Genomic DNA, 18,718 nt, shown 5'->3' on the forward strand with positions numbered 1-18,718 from the left:
AAAAGTAAGCAATAACACAGAATTCATATTTAAACTCTAAAATACTTAAAAAAGTAGTAAGAACCTGAGTATATATATTAAAACGTTCTACTGGGTGCCTGGGAAAATTAAGCAGAACGATCAACTTCAAGATATTTTCTAGCACAACTGTTAGATTTTAAGATTAAAAAAAAATTTTCAAGGCTCAGGCACAGTGATTAAAAACCTTAGAAAACAAAATTACTTGTCATCAGACTTTCAAAAACCACAGAAAAACAAGGAACATGCAAATGTAGCAGCATTCTTTGGAAACTCAATAAAAGGACATAAAACTATTTTATATCCAGTGCACTTATTATTCAATCATCAAGTTTATAAAACACTCATATATATATATATATATGTATGTATATATATATATATATATATATAGAGAGAGAGAGAGAGAGAGAGAGAGAGTAAGAAATTATTCTGCACCCATGAGGACATTTTCTGGAATCTGTTATTTTTTTGGTAAGTATTTTGTGCCTAAAGTTGTTTCAAAGTAAAACATGTTCTAAATGCCGTACTCTGTTAATTGGTCATATCAAGGGTAAAGATGCTGCTTACTTTTACCATAGTTAACGAGTTAGGTGGGTGAGACTTTCTTGAATTAGTCAATCCAAGAAAGATACTGAAACTGTTATGATAAATGCAGGAAAAAAAATAAGAATAAATAGAATAGAGATATTAAGCTGAGATTTGTCATTAAATATATATATATACCTACCTAATCTGAACCAAAATATTCATATGTACTATGTTTTCAATAGCAATTTATAGAAAATATTTTATGGAATTTGTTTGTGTATGTTGGCTTTTCTTTTTATCCAGTGTAAAATGGAAATCATATGACCTTAAGGATTGATATTAAATAACACAAACATATTTTATTGTATTACTAAACAGGTATAAAACCAATAGAATTACCAAGAAAACTTGTTTTTAAACTAAAATATTTTGTGATTATTTACAACAGTTTTTCAGGCAACCTTAACTGTAGAATTTCTGAATTTTGGCTCTTTCTCAAGAAACATGTTTTATGCAAATGAGTTCAGACAGAAAGAATTGAAAATAGCTAACATGCCTGGTTAACATTTGGGTAACTGCACAAGTGAACAGCACATGGGATCATCATCTTCCAAAACATAGCTGATGACTATTATATCTCTACACAACAATATCAAAATGAGTTTTTTGGTTACCCTTTAACAACAGGATTTTATGCTTAATGTACAAATAAATTCAATATTAATCTTTAATATATTAAGATATCAGCAATCAAGTTCTTACAACAAACACTTTAAAATCTTTGTTAGAACTAAGAGAATTGGGATAATATGAAAGAATATCAAGTGTTTCAGTAAAATTTCATTGTCTTACAAATTGATTCAGTAACAGTAATTAGCTAATTATATATTACAGCGTAAATATCTAATAAATGAGTAAAGGCAAATTACTAAAAATCCAATTACATCAAATTTATAAAAGAAGGGTAAGATGATGGAATAGAAGATTCCACCCATCATTCCTACAACAGGAATAACAAATTTTAACAATTATCTGCACACAAAAAAATCACCGTTGTAAGACAAAAATACCAGGTGAGCAATCACGGTGCCTGTTTCTAATTTTATATAGCTGACAAAGACCCTGAAGTGGGAAGAAAAAGACTCTTGAATCTTTGACATGATCAATCTCCAATTCCCCGCCAGCAACTGCTTGGCATGGAGAGAGAATTTGTGCACTTGGGGGAGAGAAAACACAGCAGCTGGAGGACTTTACATTGAACTCACTGCTGCCCTGTCACAGCAGAAAACAAAACCCTGCTGAACTTCACCCACGGATGAAGCATTTTGACCAGCCCTAGCCAGAACGGAAGCACTCATCCAAGCAGCTGGAACGTGGGTTTCAGCAATCTTCACTACCATATTTAAAGATTAAATTGATCTGAGGTCCTAGGTAAACTTTAAATGTAGTCTAGGTCACAGGGAGTGCAATTCTTAGGCAAATCGTGATGCCGTACTGAGCTTAAGGCTAGTGGACTTGAGCAGTTTCTGACCTACTGAGACAGCAGATGGGGTGGGTAGGGGAGTGTGTATGCCACCTGTCCCCCAACCCCAGGCAGCACAGTTTGCAGCAATAACAAAATGACTCCTTATCTGTGCTTCAGAAGAGGAGGGAGAAGAGTAAGAGGATTTTATCTTGCATATTGGATACCAACTCAACCACAGTACGAGAGGCTATGGGGTAGAGTCATGAGGCCCCCATTCTAGGACCAAGCTTTCAGATTACATTTGTAGACATACCATGGGCTTGGAACCCACTTCCTATAAAGAAAAGACCCAGGCCTGGTAAGATTCATTGTTTGTTGACTAAACAGTCCTTGGGCCCTGAATAACCAACAGCAATAGACAGGTAGTATGACATGGGCATTGGTTGAGTCTCTGATATGTGCTGGCTTTAGGCACCAGTTTTGCCACAGTGGGCTGGAGTATGAAGCAGGCTCTTCGAGTCCCTGAGTCCATGCCTAGGCTCTTGAACAGAATTTCTGGACCTGCCCTGAGCTAGAGGTGAGCCCACTATCCCGAAGTTTGATCCCTGGGCCCTGTAGTATTCACCACAATCTGACTGAAGATCCCTTTGGCCTCAAGTGAATATTGGTGATAGCCTGGCAGAATTCCCCATGGGCTGGTGGTGATAGTGGCCACAGGACGAGGGTTCTCTGCCTGTTTAAAGCAGAGAGAAGAGGAAGAAGGACTGCATATTGTGGTTTGAGGGCCAGCTTGGCCACAGGGGGATAGACTACCGGATAGAGTTCTAGAATTTTTGACTCCAGTTTCTGACTTCCAGACCTCATCTCTGAACCCACTCAGGGGCTGGGAGAACTCACCTCCCTGAAGAAGAGGGCACAAACCTGGCTGGCTTTGTCATCTGCTGATTAGAGAGCCCCAGGATTGAATGAACACAGGTGGTAGACAGGTAGTACGTACAGTGAGCCTTGGGTGTGACCCAGGGCTGTTCTGGTTTCAAGTCTGACCCAGTGAGGTTCCAAGGTGTTAGTCACAGAGGTGCTTGTGTTATTCCACCACCAGCTCCAGGCAGTTCAGTACAGAGACAGAGAGAACATTTGTTGGGGAAAAAAGTAAGGGAAGCAAACAAGAGTCTTTGCTTGGTTATCCAAACAATTCATCTGGATCTTATCCAAGATTATCAAGGTGGGAACTCTATAGGTCTTAAAGAACCATAGCATTACTGGGGTTGGGACACAAATCCCTTTGAAAATCTGGGAAGTCTTCCCAAGAAGGGCAGGTACAGATCACAAAGCCCAGATTAGGAAGACTACAATAAACACTAAATATCTGATACACAGACACCAGCTGTATGTACTCCATTCTTATATTGCTATAAAGAAATACCTGAGACTGAGTAACTTATAAAGAAAAGAAGTTTGATTGGCTCAAGGTTGTGTGGGCTTCACAAGAAGCATGGTGCTGGCATCAGCTTAGCTTCTGGGCAAATCTCAGAAAATTTCCTCTCATAGTGGAAGGTGAAGAAGCAGACACATAAAAGAAAGAGAAAGTGGGGAAAGGTGTCACATACTTTTAAATAGCCAGATCTTCCGTAAATTCAGAGAAAGAGCTCATTTATCACTAAAGCATTATGAGAGGTCTGCCTCCATTCAAACAGTTCCCTCATGTCCCAACTCACATATTGGACATAACATACTCCTGAGACTTGGGCAGGGACATATATACTAACTATATCATTCCACCCCTGGCATCTTCCAAATGATTGTCCATCTCATATTTCAAAATAAAATCATGACATATCAATAGTAATCAAAGTCTTACCTCATTTGAGCATTAACTCAAAAGTCCCAAGTCCAAAATCAAAAGTCTCATCTGAATGTAAGTTCCTTCCACCTAAGATGCTGTAAAATAAAAACAATTAATTTACTTCTAAGATACAATGGGCAGGAGGCTGAGGCAGGAGAATTGCCTGAACACAGGAGGCGGAGGTTGCGGTGAGCCGAGATCGCGCCATTGCACTCCAGCCTGGGTAACAAGAGTGAAACTCCATCTCAAAAAAAAAAAAAAAAAAAAAAAAAAGATACAATGGGGGTGCAGAAATTGGATAGACATTCCAAATCCAAAAGGAGAAACTGAACAAAAGAAAAAAGGCTGCAGGCTCCACAAAAGTCAGAAATTCAGCAGGATAGTCATTATATCTTAAAGCTCCAAAATAGATTCCTTTGACTCCATATCCCACAACCAGGGTACACAGCCGCAAGGAGTGAACCTTCTAGGCCTTGAGAAGCTCTGCCTCTCTGCCTCTGTCTAGGCAGGAGAATAAGGTGTGGAGGCAAGGAACATAGGGCCGATTTATGCTGACTTCCTAGAACTAAATCAAGTGAAAGCATTTCAGCTATGACAAGTAATATCCTCTCCATTTACCTAGGGCATACACCAAGTAAATGACTTTGTAACTTTACTCCATTCTCTTCATTTACATAGAGAATACACCAAGAAGCCAATGGAAACCAACAGAAGATATTTAAATAACAGAAAATTCTGAAACAGGGCTTGAGCCCCTCTGCCCGGGCCCACTTCCTCACTGTGGAGTGTACTTTCATTTTCAGTAAGTCTCTGCTTTTGTTGCTTCCTTCTTCTCTTTCTTTCTTTGTGAATTTTGTCCAATTATTTGTTTAGGATGGCGAGAAGCTGAGCACCCTCCAATGGTAATACTGCGTCATTGTAGAATTCAGCCGCCATGGCTGTTCTCACAGGTTGTTGAGTTCCTATAGCTTTCCCAGGTTCAGGGTAGAAGCTGCTGGTGGATTTGCCCTTGTGGGGTCTGGCAGACAATGGCCCCCTTCCCATGGCTCCAGTAGGCAGTACCCAAGTGGGTACTTTAGGCCCTCCTTCCCTGCTAGGTCTCTGGGCCCGTGATGGGAGGGGTTGCCACAAAGGTCTCTAAAATCCCTTCAAGACCTTTTCCTCCTTGGGTTAGAAAGCAACATCTGCCTCCCTTTCAGTTATGCAAATTTCTCTCACAATAAATTGCTCCACAACCTGCTTGAATTTTTCTCCTGAAAAAAGGTTTATTTCACTGCCACATGGCCAGGCTTCACATTTACTAAACTTCCGTGCTCTGCTTTGCTTTTTAGTATAAGTGTCAACTTTGAGTCATCCCTTTGTTCCCATATCTGAGTCTAGGTTGTTAGAAGTAGCCAGGTCACTTGGCTGCATAGAAATTTATTCTGCCAGATACACTAAATTAACACTCTATATTTCACACTTCCTCAGACCTTAGGACATAAATAGAATGCAGCCAAACCCATCACTAAGATGTAACTCAAATGACCTTTACTCCAGTTCCTAATGAATTCCTAATTTCCTTCTCCAATCTTAGCAGGCTTGACTTCACTGTCCATAATACTATCAACAGTTTGGACACAATTATTTATCAGTCTCTAAGAAGTTCCAAACTTTTCTTCATCTTCCTGTCTTCTTTGAGCCCTCCAAACACATCCAACTTCTGCCTGTTATGCAGTTCCAAAGATGCTTCTACGTTTCCAAGGATCTTTATAGCAATGTGCCAACACTCGGTACTAATTTTCTGTATTAAGCCATTGTTGCATTACTCTAAGTAAATATCTGCAACTGAGTTATTTATAGAAAAACAGGGATTTAATTAGATTATGGTTTTTCAGGCTTAAGATAAACCATGGTCCTGGCCTCCTTCTAAGGAGGTTTCAGGAAGATTACTATCACAGCAGAAGGTGAAGAGAGCAAGAAAATCACATGCACATGGAAAAAAGAAGGAGCAAGTGAGAGAGAATTGAGCAGGGAGAGAGAAAGTAGTGCAGGGAGGGGCTACACATTTTTAAGTCACCAGCTCTCATGTGGACTCAGAACGAACGAGAGCTCACTTATCATCAAAGAGATGGCCTAAGTCATTCATAAGGAATCTGCTTCCATAATCTAAATAGTTCCCATGAAGACCTGCTTCCAGCACTGGAGAATAGCATTTCAGCATAAAATTTGAGCAGGGTAAATGTGCAAAGTATATCTCTGATGAACATCTACAAGCATCAGAACCGGTGAGGAAAACAAGATCTCACTAAACAAACTAGTCACCAGGGACCAATCCTGGAGCAACAGAGATATGTGACATTTTTAGCCAGATAAATCAAAATAGCTATGTTGAGGAATCTCAGAGAATTTCAAGATAACACAGAGAGAGAATTCAGAATTCTATCACATAAATTTAACAAAAAGATTAAAATAATTAAAAGAATCAAGCAGAAATTCTGGAGCTGAAAATGCAATTGTGCTATTGAAGAATATTTCAGTATCTCTTACCATTAGATTTAACAAGTGGAAGAAAGTATCAGCAAGCTTTAAGACAGGCTATTTGAAAATACACAGTCAAGGAGAAAAAAGGAAAAATAATAATAATGAAGCATGCCTCACATATCTAGAAAATAGTTTGAAAAGAGTCCAGCATTATTCACAGTAGCCAAGATTTGGAAGTAACCCTAGTGTTCCTCAACAGATGAATGGACAAAGAAACTCCAATACATATACTTAATGGAATACTACTATTCACCATAAAAAAATGAGATCCTGTCATGTGCTACAATACGAACAGAACTAGAGGTCATTATGTTCTCATTTATTTGTGGATGCTAAACATTAATATAATTGAATTCATGGAGATAGAGAGTGCAGAGGTAGTTACCAGAGGCTCGGAAGGATAATGGAGGTGTGTGTGTTGCAGGAGGGGGAGCAGTGGGGATGGTTAAGGGCACGAAGAAATGGAATTAATAAGACTTAGCATTTGCTAGCACATCAGGGTGACCGTAGTTAATAATACACTTAATTATACATTTTAAAATAGCGAAAAGAGCATAATTGGATTGTTTGTAGCACAAAGGATAAATACACACAGAGATAAATATGCGGTTTAACTTGATGTAATTATTAAGCATTGCATGTCTGTATACAGCACATCATGTACCACATAAATATAAACACCTACGTAACAACGAAAATCAAAATTTAAATTATAAAAATAAAATTTATGAAATACTTTTGAATATTATAATTTTCTAGTTAATTCATTAATTTCCAGATAATTCATTCTAGATATAAATGTATTTGAAAAAATATTATATGAATTCATCATTTGCTAATAAAAGGTTGCATGGACATGTAGGGGGAATAATACTTCAGGTTTTTGCAGAAATGGCAAACACAAAATCTTACCCTTAATGGAAACCTGTGAATACATTCACCTCAGAGCAATATGTTCTTGTAAATAGAATAGTAACAAATTTAAAACTAAATTCACACCATTCCTTTACAGAAAATATGAGAAAAGGATATGTCTCAGTATTTCTTTTTTAATTTTCTTCTCCAACTTTGGTATAATTTCTGAGTACTGTGCCCAACTTCTTTGTCAAAATTCTGTTTAGCTGCAAACCATGTGCAAAAGACCCTATCATGATTTATACGGGATTCACCAGAATGAGAAAAGCAAAGTCATATATTTATTGCTTTCTAACTGAGCATCCATCATCCAGACATTTTACAAACTATATGCCCTTTAGATATTTATAACAAAATAACATTTACCTTTGATGTAACAGGCTTATATTCATGAAACAACTGTATGGTTCAATTTAATTGCAGCAAAAGTAGAAATTTAGGTAACAAGGAGAGAGTATGAATCATAGGGGGAGATGCACATGGCTTCAAATCCTCCATCTGCATCCTTTAAAAACTGTCTCCATAGAGTTTCTGAACATACAAAACTTATTCCTCAGATAAAAGCATAATATTAAAAAAATAAGCAAACAAATAAAATCAACCAAAAATCTTTTCTATCAGCACTGTTATTTTTATTTTATTTTGTTTTATTTATGGTATTAGACATTTTCCACCACTTTTAGCTATAATTACAGAATATAGATTATTAGATACATATACAATTTAGTGCCATGTAAAGAGATGCAATACCTCTTAACACTTATTCCTTCCCCTGGCTTGTTTGTATATTCTGAGGACACAAAAATATTCTTTTTAGTAGACTTCAACGTATAATAAGAATAACTGTGAGGATTTCGCCGGTGAAATAGTCACACGGTGTTTTATTACTTTACAACTGTTATTGGATAAAGCTAACTCATTGTTTTAAAAAATTGAAAAGTTCTGAAATACTGGCTGGTGCATTGTTATTTGTCTTCTAGAATATTCCCAGAGTTTAGAATTTGAAAAGCACCAGACATAGGGTTTTCTATTTTATTTCACTCAGAAGTATTAAAAGTACTATTGACTATCATATGATTTCATCAATCGAGGAATATTTTATTAACAAAAATAAAGAAAAAAACATACAGAGCAATAATTTAAATCAAATCACTTTATGAAACACTTATAATAATGTCTTTATGTTTATGAATCAATGATGAATATTGTCCTTCATAAGTCAGAAGGATCTAATAAACAGACTTTCTGAATCACTCACCTATACCAACGAAAGTGTGTGTGCTCCACCATTTACAGTTATCCATTACCCAAATTCTGGCATAAGACACATTCATTGATTCTTAATGTTAAAACAAACTGCATTCCTGGGATACACTCTACTTAATCACCATTTTATTCAAATATATATATATATATATATATATATATATATATATATATGTAATTTTATTCATTGGTTAACATCCGTTATTTTTTTTTTTTCATTTTTTAGCCTAGGCTTGATATATGTGAAACACTTGCCTCATAAATGATCCGGGAGGTGTTTTAATGTCCTCTGTATTCTTAAAGAATTTGTGTTACTTGAGTATCATTCCTTTCTTAAGTATTTGACAAAATTCACAAGCAAATACTTCAATGGCTAGTGCTTTTTTCCGTGGGGATAATTTTAAATAGACATTTAAACTCTATAACAGACATAGTTTTTTGAGATTTTCTATTCTATAGCCATTTTTCAAAAGTTTTGACTTTTTATAAATTTATCAATTTCTTCAAAGTTTCTAAGTTTATTAAATTGTTCATATTTTCTCATTAGCCTTTTGATGTGTAAGGACGGTAAGAACTTTCATTCATTCTATGACAATTTGTTTCTTCTCTGTTTTTGCATGTTCAATGAAAGTAAGGATCAATCTCATTTAATAATAAAAAATCAGCCTTAGGATTTTTTTGATTTTTAAAATATTTTTTTAATTTGAATTTTACTGATTATCATTTCCCTTATAATATTCTTCCTTTTATACTAGAATGATTTGTATTCCTTTGGGTATACACCCAGTAATGGAATTGATAGGTAAAATTGTATTTCTGATTCTAGATACTTGAGGAATCATCACATTGTCTTCCACAGTGATTGAACTAATTTACATTCCCACCAACAGTGTAAAAGTGTTTCTATTTCTCCACAGCCTTACCGGCATCTACTGTTTCCTAACTTTTTAATAATCTCCATTCTGACTGACCTGACTGGCATGAGATGGTATCTCATTGTTTTGATTTGCATTTCTCTGATGATCAGTGATGCTGAGCTCTTTTTCATGTTTGTTAAATGCATAAATGTCTTCTTTTCAGCAGTTTCTGTTCATATGCTTTCCACACTTTTTTATTTTTATTTTTTTCTTGTAAATGTGTTTAAGATCCTTGTAAATTCTGGGTATTAGCCCTTTATCAGATGGATAGATTGCAAAAATTTTCTCCCAATCTGTAGATTGCCTGTTCACTCTGAGGATAGTTTATTTTGCTTAGCAGAAGCACTTCAGTTTAATTAGATCCCGTATTACAATTTTGGCTTTCGTTGCAATTGCTTTTGGTATTTTTGTCATGAAGTCTACTATAAAGACATATGCACACTTAATGTGTATTGCAGCACTGTTTGCAATAGCAAAGATATGTAACCAACCCGAATGCCCATCAAAGATAGACTGGATAAAGAAACTGTGGTACGTACACCATGGAATACTATGCAGCTGTAAAAAGGAGTGAGATCATGTACTTCGAAGGGACATAGATAAACTGGAAACCATCATCCTCAGCAAACTAACACAGGAAGAGAAAATCAAATACTGAGCGTTCTCACTAATAACTGGGAGTTGAACCATGAAAACATGGGCACAAAGAGAAGAACAGCACACACCAGGGCCTATTGAAGGCCGGGGGTGAGGAGAGAGAACCTAGAGGGTGGTTCAATAGGTGCAGCAAACCACCATGGCACATGTATACTTATGTCACAAACCTGCATGTTCTGCACATGTGTATCATTTTTTTTAGAATAATCATATGTATATAATATTTCTTTTATGTATAGTGCTTTAATTGGCTCTTGCATTTGTAGTTTCTTAAGGCAAAATGTTAGGTTGTTGTTTTGGGACCATTCTTTTCTATGACTTAAATGTTGATATTTTTTCATTTATATTTAGTTCAATATATATTCTAATTTCTTCTTTAACTTTGGGTTGTTTAAACATGTCTTATTTAATACCATACTATTTCGGATTTATCTCATATATCTTGTGGCAATAAATTTTTTATTGATTCTGTCATAGGATTATTGTAAATGAATATACTTTACACATTATTTCAAGTTAATAAACTCAATGAAGCTTATTTTATTGAACATCATATAGTCAGTCTCGGTAAATGACATTTTTTTTTCTTAAAACAGTTTGCTTATCTGATATTATTGGGTGGAATATTCTACGAGTGTCAATTAGGTCCTGTTATTTTAAAATGTTGTTCAAGATTTCTATACCTATATTAATTTTGCTTGTTTGTTTCACAGCAAGATCTCACCCTGTCACCCAGGCTGGTATGCAATGGCATAATCATAACTCACAGCAGCCTCAAACACCTGGGCTCAAGTCATACCCCCACCTCAGCCTCAAGCATAGCTAGGACTCAGGCAGGCACCACCATGCCCAGCTAATTAAAAAAAAAAAAAAAATTGTAGAGACAGCATCTCACTATGTTGCCTAGGTTAGTCTCAATTGCCAGACCCCAAGAGACCCTCCCACTCATTCTTCTTCCCAAATCAATGGGATTATAAGCCTGAGCCACCAAGCTCAGCTACATATGTAAATTTTTGATTCATTTGTTTTATTAATTATTGAGGCAGGACAATTAAAATTTTGGGGTAACTGTGGATTTTTCTTTTGCTCCAAATAATTTTATTACTTTCTGTTTCTTGTATTTTTAAGCCTAAGTGTTTGAATATTTAGGGTTGTTAATTTTCTTAATGAATTCACCCGCTTAACATGACTGCCTCTCAAATCCTTTGTAATTTGGACAAAGCTAAAATGTATATTTTATAATATGTTGGCACTCCAGCTTACTTATGATTGTGGACAACATGTATTTTCTATTATTTTCTGTTTAAAAATGTGTATTTTTAATTAATGTGGTGGTCTTGAAAACCACACATTTTGGGGTCTTTGTTTCTGCCCAACTGAAAAATCTTTGTTTTCTAATTGGAGTGATTATTGCATTTATAATTAATGTAAATATTGATATTACTTATTTGACATTATTGCTATTATTACTCAGTGTGACCCATTTCCTCTTTTTCTATTTTTCACTTTTGTCCTCACTTATTTTGAATGAATACTGTATTAGCATGCTATGGCAGCCATAACAAAGTACCACTGACTGAGTGGCATAAACAGCAGAAATTTATTTCTCAAAGTCCTATAGGACAGAGGTGTCAGATCAGGGTGTCAGCAGTACTGGTTTCTTCCGAGGCCTCTCTCTTTGGCTTGTAGAAATTCACCTTCTTGTTTTTTCACATGATCTTACCTCTCGGCATGTTTGTATTCTGATTTTTATGTAGCAGAATATTGGTCATATTGGATTAGAGCCCATTCTACTGACATTATTTAAAGTTAATTACCTTTTAAAATAATCTATCTCCGAATACAGTCACATTCTGAGGGTTACAATTTCAACATATAAATTTTGGAGGGACACAATTCAACCCGTAAAACATATAAATACTTGGGATTCAATTTAATTTCCCCTGTTACCTGTTGTATTACAACACAATATATAATTTATTTCTTCATTTTTTAACCTACAATTTTACATTTACATATTTATCTTACACTATATTTTTAAATAATATTTTCCTAACTTGCTTTAAGACAATAAAACAATGCTCTTTTATTTATCTTTTCTGTAGCTTATACTCTAGTTGTGGGATAATATTTTGCATATATTAGAAACTTCAAATACATTGTTATTTTTGCTTTAAAAATATATTGAGATAATGGCCAAGGAATACAAAATCTCAGACAGAAAGTATGTATATTTTTGAATTATATTACACAGTGTGGTGAATATAGTTAATAATAATATACATTTAAAAATTCCTAAGAGTGATAAATTTCAATGTCCTTATTGCAAAAAATAGTTAAATATTTGAGATTATAGATGTGTTAATTAGCTTAATTTAATTATTCCACAATATATTTATAAATTGTAACATCACTTTGTAGCTCATGTATTTATATAGTTATAATCAATTTACCATAAATAAATTGCTTTTAAATAAAAAAAAATGATAGCTATCTCTTATTTGTTTTTATCTGGTATGGCAATTAAAATATGTTAAAACTATGCTCTCTTTTATACACATTAGTGCAGTGATCATACTAGTAATAGCATTTGTCTAATTTCACCATCCCTACTATGGATGGCAGGGCATGATATCTAATAATAAGAAAGAAAACGGCTGGCTGTGGTGGCTCACGCCTGTAACCCCAGCACTTTGGGAGGCCAGGGCACGCGAATCACGAAATCAGGAATTTGAGACCAATGTGGCCAACTGGGTGAAATTCCATCTCTACTTAAAATACAAAAAATTAGCTGAGCGTGAGGGCAGGCATTTGTAATCCCAGGTACTCAGGAGGCTGCGGCGGGAGAATGGCTTGAACCCAAGAGGCGGAGGTTGCGGTGAGCCAAGATCACGAGAGGTACTGCACTCCATCCTGGGCAGATGGAGACTCCATCTCAAAAAACTGAAAGAAGAAAACAAACAAGTATAATGTCCATCATTTATGAACGTAAAGGTCATCATGTCTTAAATCATTCTCTGCCAGCCTTGTGGAATTTCACAGTAACTTAGTATTTAGCATAGATTCGAGGAGAAGATCATACTGGTTTCTGGAGCTCTTTCTTTGTGTCACCTTTCTCTGTGTTATATGCCTAACAAATTACAGTTATTCTTCATAAAAGGTGATCTTTGTCATATCAAATAAATAGGACCACCATGTCTTACTCTCCGTCTCAGGGCCCAAAATGTGTTTTGAGGCAGAAAATCACCACAGAGCTGACTTCAATAGTTTTCTTTCTCTTGGGGATCACAATCTGTGCTGCATCTTCCTCCATGACTTCTCCAGTGGAAATTGCTGTTTTTATCTTTTGTGTGGCAAATTTTCTCTTTGTTTATTGTGATAAGTTAATTCTAATTTATTATGATTGATTCATTATGGTTGATAAGGCATACTAAAAATAAATTTTCAAGCATTTAAAAAATTAAGTTTAATATTGCACTATTTTTCCCAAATAATAAAGATCTTCTATTGTATATTTTTAATAATCAAAAATATATGAAAGTAATGACTATTGAAGAGTTTTAAATTAATATTAAGATATCTGATGTTCAGGCAAAGTGGAGGTACTTTTATATTTATTTTTACAGTAATTAATCCAAGGTAATTAAGATTTAATTTTAGTTAAACATTTGAGTAAAAAAAAAATAAAATCACCTGAAAATTTGAAAGTCCTCTGAGATAAAATTTTGGAAGAATTGCTTAATATTTACATGTTTTGGGATTTCATATCATCAAAAATATTTATTTTATATTTAAAATATAAATTATTATTTTTAAATGTTCTTGCTTTTACATCTTTTATGCTATGCTTATCCTGTTTATGTAAAAGAACAGTAAGAGAATTGTGTGTCTTATAACTAAGAGAATAAAGAAAGAGTCAAAACTCCTTGTGAGAGAGTAATAACTAAATGATGAATAAAACATCACTTCTGGTAACGTGGTAGTAATTCTGTCAGTAACACACAAATCAGATTCATAATCTAATGAGAAAAATAGGAAACAAAAGAGAATATCAGAAATTAGGAAAATAGAAAACAAATATATGTTGCAAATAATAAAATAAAAATTCAGGTCTCTGAAATGCCTCATGAAAATAACAAATACTTAGCAACGGTTATTAGTAAAAGCTAATAACATAAATAATAAACAGAAAAAAAAGGAGAATGTCACTGTAAATCTTCAAGATTTAAATATGCAATCAAGTGATTATAAAAATTCTGCCCGTATAGTTTGAAATGTGGGTTAAATGACAGAATTGTTAGACAAGAACAACTACTGACGATTGAAGAAAAAATTGTGGAAAACCTTGAAATTTCCATATTTCTTAAAAAATATAATTTTATATTTGCATAATTTCTAAAAAGTATTTCAAAAATCTTATGGACCCTTAAATTCCTTTCAAGAATCTAAGAAAGACCAAAAAAAAGCATATCAATTATTGTAAGGAACACAATAATAGAAAACACTTCAAATCATTTTAGGAGATTTCCACATTCATCATTCAGAAGCATAAACTTTTAAAATAAAAGAAAATTTTGTTATTTATATTTAATAATGTAAACATAAAGAATATTATCAATCCAAATGTAGTGCTATAATAGTGGAGTAGAATACAGACTTACAATTAAATTCCACACTTTTAAAATATTCACTTAATAATAAAGTTATATGGCAAGTTTCTGTTTGATTAATAATGCTGGAACGATTGAGAATCCAAGAAAAATATCCTGACCTCTATTTTGTTGTATGGAAACGATGTCTATACGGGTGATAATTCACAATGTAAATAGTGACACAATAAATCTTGTTGAAAAAGCTATAGAAAAAAATATCTTTATTGCTTAGAGTTTCTTAAACAAACCACAAAGGTGAGAAAGTATTTTCATTACAAGTAGAGACTGGTAATCAGAACTACTTTAGAACTAAGAATTTTATCAAAATGTATCATAAAAAGACTAAAATAGGAAACAATGAATGAATGTGACTGATTATACATATGTAAATTTATATATAGCAGGTTTCATATCACCTATGTGTATATGCATCTATGGAACAGCAATTTATACCTATAGAAATGTATGAACCTTAAATAGTTCTTATGAATAATGAGAAAATGTCATTGATCAACCCTATGGAAAACGAACAGTTTCTGAACCAGCACTTCATGACCATAAGCATATCCAAATGTCCTATAAACATGTAAAATAACTTCAATATGAAACTTTAATATAAAATATAAAACAATCTTCTTAGAACTATCCAGTTAAAAACAATTTATCAATCATTTTTGCAAGCTTTTTCTTCTTAGTTGTTAAGACAAAGCTGTGTTTCTTTGTAATTTGCTATGTCAACTCAAATACAGACATGAAAAAGTAGCAATTCCTGAGACTAAATGTTACATAATACTTTCTACTAGCACCTTCCAATATGTAAAATCATACAAAACAAATTACAAATTCTGTTTTGTGATCCAAATACAGAAAAGTGGGACCAACAATGTGATACTTTGTTCACCTACCCTGTGTTCTTTATTACAACTTTCACTACTATTTCAGTGATGTGTCAGGGAATATTCAACTTGTTTTTAATTTAAGAAACTTTTAGGAAAACATAACAATTGCTGAGAACTTAAAAGCCAGAAAAAAAATAGAAATTTCACATAAATTTGCATGATTACTGAATAATATTTATTTTATAATAAAGTTTTGAATCAAAGCCTGTAGCACTAACTGATAATTCATTTGTATTCAGGGCACTTCAAAAGTTCTTTATGAATACTTTCCAAGATTACTACAGTTTTAAAGAAAATTGCCTAAATGAATGTTCAGGAGTATTGAAAACAAGCTGTCATAAAGCATTTCATGAATGGCTGCAAGGAAAGAATAGTCACTGAGTTCAGCTATGTAAGTCTGACCCCATGAATTTGTAAGTTGTTGATCATTTGGCAGGTTGAAAGGTCTTCCTATTGTCTGCAAGGTCACCTTGCCCTCTAAAGCTCACATCCTCTTATTAGAGAGCAAAACTCTTTTTTCTTCTTTTTACAGTTTGGTATAAGCAAAAAATTTCAAACAATTATTCTCATGGCATTCAGGAAAAAAAAAATTCTTGAAAAACAAAGCTTATGATCTAAACCATCTTTTCAAATCAGTGGACACTTGACTTACATTAATCTTGTTTCTTAGATATTTTGAAGTCTCAGAAAAATGACAGGAGTTGTAAAACAAAAGCAATGATCTAAGGCAATCTTTTAAAGTACAATTATCATTCTGATGCTTTGGAGCTAAATTATTTTTTGAACAGAAGCATACTTTTAACGATTTCCTCTTTACAGACAAATCTGTTTACAGATAGATTTAAAAAAAATATTTCCCATATTGGATCTTAAGTTCATGAAGCCAGATTAATCATAATACTTTGTTCATTATACAATTTATTAAGAGAGATTTTTGCATTTTAATTTTTATTTTAATGAACACACACAAAAATATCATTTCCCTGGACCAAAAGATGGTCACAATTATGGATGTACAGTAATTCTTGAACCATTGGATGATCTATTTATTGGAAATAATAAGTTAAAAAGTTATGCAACCAAAAGCTGTGGGAAAATGGTATGTGGATAGACCTCCCAGAATGCAATTAATGTGTACATATTTGTCTCTTATGAATGATGAATAATCAGGTGAATAAAATGACTCATTGTATGGCAGAACAACACTCTGGTTCTCCAATTATGTTGGGCTCACTCAATATGCCTATGTACAAAGTGGTCATGTTAATAACGATAGATACAAGGGATGAAAACTGTGTATATTTCCTCACCAAAGCTAACCACCACCTCTTGGTTTCAAAGCAGAGAAAGGTACTGAGTCCCCATTTTTCAGGGAGACCAGACTGTCACGTGATGGTGGGCTTATTATATTGGAATCATTCTATCATGAAAGGTTCAGAGATTTGCTCCTTCTAGCAGCTACCAATTCTGGGATACATCTTTGTTCTCTGTTTTTATCAAATTAACCAGTTAATAGACTTATGGCAAGTTAAGAATTGTTTATATTATTTTTGTGATTATATTGTGTTGAGTAATTTTCTATTGCTCTGAGACTCTAACCAACAAACATATTGCACCCTTTTTCATTATTCCATCTTCTATCAAAATTTATTGTCTTTATAGGTAAATGTGTGTCTTTTAAAAAATTTCAAGTTTGGTTTTTATTACTCAATTTGAAAATTATTTTCTGTTTTTTGGAGCATTTATTCAATTTATAATTAACCTTACTGTGCTTTATTAAATGACTGATATATTTAAGTTTAACCTAATTTTCTGAATAAATCATAGATTCAATATTACAAAAAGAAAGTCAATAGAGATATAAAAATATTAGGTAATGTACTGGTACATTTTATTTGTCACCTTGACTGGATTAATGGATACCTAAATAGCTGTAAAGTCTTATTTCTTGGTGTGTCTATGAGGGCGCTTCTGCGAGAGATTGGTGGGTGTGTCGGTGGACTGAGTGGGCAAGGTGGGCAGTCACCATCCAATCAGGTGGAGGCAAGATAAAACAGAAAAGAAGGAAAAGATGAATTTTCTTTCTCTTGGAGCTGAGATACCTTTCTTTGGGATCCTGCCCTTGGACAGCAGAACTCCAGCTTTCTGGCCTTTGGACTCTTGGACTTAGACCAGTCCCCCACCCTCTCACAGCTTTTCATGCCACTAGCCTCAGACTGAGAGTCACAATGTCAGCTTCTCTGATTTTGAGGATTTTGAACTTGGACTGAGCCATGTTACCAACTTCTCTGGTTCCCCAGCTTGTGGAAAGCATGTTGTGGGACTTCTCAGCCACCATAATCACATGAGCCAGTTTATCTAATAAATTCATCTATCTATCTATCTATCTATCTATCTATCTATCTATCTATCTAACAATCATTGCTCTATCTATTCACCTATCCATCCATCATCTATCTATCTTATTGATTCAGTCTCTTTGGAGAACCCTAATTAATATAGATAGGTAGTATATTAATAAAATAACATAAAAATATTGTTATCTTACCAGATTGGAAAGATAAATCTTAATTTGTTCAAACTCCAAATTCTTCACCAACTTAAGGAAAGTAATATTTGTTTAAATTTTTTGGTTTTATTTAAAATAGATAATGCATATAAAATACATACTATAATGTTCAGGACATAAAGGGTATTTGATAAGTATCCTAAATTTTTCTTATTTATTTTTTATTCTCCCCCATTTTATATCATATATTAAATTATAACAAGTAAAACATGTAAAATAATTTTACATTTACTAACAGGTACATGTTATCCATTTCAATATACAGAAAATGACTTTCAATAATACTTGTTTCCTATATTTATGACCTGTGTAATCCCCTCCGCTTGAGGGAGGGTTGGGGTTAGTAACTTGCTGCCAATTAATATAATGTGGTAAAAGTGATAAGATGCCATTTTCAAGATTAGATTTTAGAAGACTGCGATTCTGTCTTTGTATATGTATGTGAGATCTTATGTTTGCTTTG

This window comes from Saimiri boliviensis, chromosome 1 (assembly GCF_048565385.1).
Source record: "Saimiri boliviensis isolate mSaiBol1 chromosome 1, mSaiBol1.pri, whole genome shotgun sequence".
NCBI classification, from domain to species: domain Eukaryota; kingdom Metazoa; phylum Chordata; class Mammalia; order Primates; family Cebidae; genus Saimiri; species Saimiri boliviensis.